The 3713-nt window shown below is 41.3% G+C and overlaps 1 pseudogene; it reads right to left on the bottom strand.

Annotated features, from left to right (window-relative positions):
• Positions 1-1239: 1239 nt before the first annotated feature.
• LOC105081414 (serine/threonine-protein phosphatase 4 catalytic subunit-like) lies at positions 1240-3487 on the bottom strand (annotated as a pseudogene).
• Between the last annotated feature and the right edge of the window lie 226 nt (positions 3488-3713).

The following is a 3713-nucleotide window of genomic DNA, read 5'->3' as shown; positions in this document are numbered from 1 at the left end:
TTGAAACATCATTAAGTCAAAAATGGATTTAATACACCTAACGTACTAAACATCACAGCTTAGCCTAGCCTACCTGAAACATCCAAAATCATCTGACATGAAGCCTATTGTATGATAAAGTGTTGATTATCCTCTGTAATTTATTGAATATCATACTGAAAGTGAAGGACAGGATGGTTGTGAGTGTATTGGTGGTGTACCCTGGTGACCGCAGGGCTGACAGAGCAGCGGCTGCTGCCCTGCCCAGCTCCATGAAAGAGGATCATATTGCATGTTGCTAGCCCAGGAAAAAAATAAAAATTCGAAATTCCAAGTGTGGTTTCTACGAAATGTGTATCACTTTCACACCATGCTAAAGTTAAAAAATCATTAAGTCAAACATCATGAGCCAAGGGCTGTCTGTATCAGCAGTATTATTTAGCGACTTATAAGTAACAATTGGGTCCAAATACTGCCTTAATTTCTTTTCCTAGCCATGGGCTCATTCGCTTAAAACCAGACAGATTCCAGTTTATTACACACATTCACCATGAAACTGCATATTTTAGGCTTACCACAAAACAGACAGCAGTAACATTTTAAAAGCAGAAATGTACAACAGAGGCCTCAGAATGTCTGTTATAGAAGATGCCTGGCAGTGCAGCAAACCAAGCTAACCAGATGCTCGGCTTTCTAGCACAACACATTAAAAAAAAAGGGGGGGGGGGAATAGAGTAAAATATTCAAATTAAAAACTGTTTCACTGCATAGGTTAATTCAAAAGAAAGAAACCAACCAAGTTAAAAAAAAAAAAACTAAGCCAAAAGTATAAGGATATTTACATTCCAGCTGTTTCCAGGAGAGTTAGGACCTACTCTGGGTCTTGGACACTAGAGTTTTAACATTCACAGGGGCATGGGAAATGACTCTTTTAATAACTTGTGGAGGCAGAAGCTGGAACTGAGTCCCTTGCGTGAAACCTAGAACCTTACTGAACTGTCCCGTCCCTGACGGGAGTAGGGAAGATGCGCGCAGCACTCTGGGGAAGCAGCGAGACCGGTCATCTTCATCAAGTGCTTTGTGTAAAAGCACAAAAATCAAGGCTCACAGCGAAAAAAAAAAAATGTGACAATGAATATATGTATGTTCATGTATAAATGAAAAATCGTGCTATACACTGGAATTTGACACAATATTGTAAAATGACTATAACTCAATAAAAAAAAATGTTAAAAAAAAAAAAAAAAAGGAACAGCCATTCCTATTCAGTGAAAAGAATTTGAGATAACATGGTATTTCAAGTATGGTTAAAACATTTTTCTAGGATTTGGACTGTTTATAACCAACGGCCACTCCCAAATGATTGTGTTAATTAAATAAAATATGTAAGTAATTAAAAAAAATAAAAGTAAAAAGAAAAAACAAGGCTCCCAGGAGAAATTAAAATTCCAGTTAAGATGTGATATTTTCCTTTAAATCTACTAATTTTTTAAATTACATCAATCATCACTTTTTTTCTCTTTTTCTCAGAATTTTAATCTAAAAACAAAAAAAGAGAAAAAAGAAAAATGAAAAGATTATTGGAAACTTCATGGTTCAAGTGGGAAGAAAGGAGAGGAGGAGCCTGGAGCTGAGGCTCTGCGGTCCTCCAGAGAAAATCCTCATTCTTGAAGTGCTCCCTTGAAGAACAGCCCCTCAACCCCGAGTATCCAACCTCCAGCTGGAAAAGAGCGCAGAGTCACGTGGTAGGAGAGCCAGAGGTCGGCAGGGGCCCAAAGGCTCACAGTAAATAGTCAGCTGCGGGCTTCTTGGAGGGCATGCCCTGTGTCTCTCAGGGAGCGGCCACAAAGATGCTGAAATCTTCCTGAAGATGCTCATCCAGCTCCAAGATAGCTGCCACGTTCCCACAGCTGCAGCGACAGCTGAGTGACAACCCAACAGTGAGCACACTTTCATTGAGGTGCCCCAGTTGGTGGGGGCAGATCATGTCAGTATCTTTGGCTGCATGAAACTGGGCCACTGCATCACTGCCAAAGAGATGGCCAGACCCACAGGGGCTCACACCCCAGCCTGCTGTGTCTTCAGGGTCGGACTAAAGCAGGTCACACAGGGGCCATCATGAGGCACTTCTTGCTGTCCGTCAGTCATCTGGAATTGCTCCAGGGTCTGGATGGAGGGGGAGAGGCCCTGTGCAGGCAAAAGACCTGGTCATCGATGAGGCTGAAGTAATCAAGGATCTCAGGGCAGCAGGGCCACACGGTCACAGAGTCACATTGCACCAGGGCTCATCAGAGAAGCCAGAGACCTGGGTATCTGGCGGCTACCTGGTTGCCTGGGATCAGGGTGATGTAGTCAGGACGGCCAACCTTAAGTGCCAGCAGCAGGAGGATTGTCTCAAGGCCTTAGAAACAACTATCCACAAAGTCTCCCATGAAGATGTAGCTGGTCTCATGGATGTGGCGACCCTGTTTGAACAGCTCTTTGCGATCATAGAATCATCCGTGGCTGCAGCCTTGCACTGTGACTGGCGAGTCCAGGCTCTGCATGTAGCTCTCCAGTCTCAGTGTGCGGGGCCTTGACTTCACTCTCCTCGGTGATGTCCCCGCATGGCAGCCCCTGGATCTGCTGGTCCAGGTGGCAGACCTTGGTCGCGGTCCACGCCTCCCCGCCCGGCAGGTCAGTGCGCATGCAGCGCCGGGGATCTGCGCCCGGGCCTCGCAGCCTCCCTGCCTTCCCCTTCCCCCAGCTCGGCCCCTTGCCCTGCTACTCAGTCTTTCATCCTGGATCTTTTCTTTTTTCTTTTCTTTTTTTTTTTTTTTGTAACTTTTCTCCCTTCTTATTTGGAGTCTCCCCCACTTCTCTTGATCTCCGTTCATTTCTCCTTCAGATTTTGTTTAGCTATTTTTTATTCCCTTTTAAAAAATTCTGTTGTTAGTCCCCATTCACTGTACTACATTCCGTCTCATGTTCAAGATATTTCCCCCGATAAAAATTAACTCTCTAAAAACTGTTTACAGCTAGGTACCTACATAGGAATATAATATTTAATAAAGACATAATGTTATCTATAAATAATAAAAATATGACTAACAGTTACTGAGGACTTACCGTAAGCTAAGTACTTTTCTGTGTGCTTTATACGAATGAATTCATTTAATCCTCTTTAAAAAATAACTTAATCTAGATATTATTTTATCCAGTTTATAAATAAGGAAACAGAACATTAAGTATATTGCCCCAAATTATATGGCTGGTAAGTACCGAAGCCAAGATTCAAACTCTGACATTTGTACTTCAGAACTTAACTGCTCTTAACACAGCAATGCAATGTACCCAAAACATGTGGAAAATGCCCCTATTAAATCTCAGAAGCACGTGTAATGCCTTCTCTCAAAGAAAATACTGTGGAGAACTATATTCCATGATAAATGGCTTCATGTAAGTAGCAAGAAAACAAAAAGTACTTAGATGATCATAAGTGGGTTATAAGGCAATAAACATAGTAAAAAAAATATGAGTGTAATGGATGAAACTCCATTTTATATTGTTGTCTTTTGAATTTAAATGAAGGTTTTGAGTTCTTTTGAAAATAAACAATAGCATGGAAATTCTTTCATTTAAATTAATGAGTTTGGCCATGTTTTTCAGTGAATGTTAAAAATAGAAAGTATGACACATTGTATATTCATTCTTCTTTTCTCTAATTACTAGTTTGCAAGAAAGAATGTTTAATA

Source organism: Camelus bactrianus, chromosome 12 (assembly GCF_048773025.1).
Source record: "Camelus bactrianus isolate YW-2024 breed Bactrian camel chromosome 12, ASM4877302v1, whole genome shotgun sequence".
In the NCBI taxonomy this organism is placed as follows: Eukaryota; Metazoa; Chordata; class Mammalia; order Artiodactyla; family Camelidae; genus Camelus; species Camelus bactrianus.
This window is presented reverse-complemented; position numbering and strand designations above follow the sequence as displayed.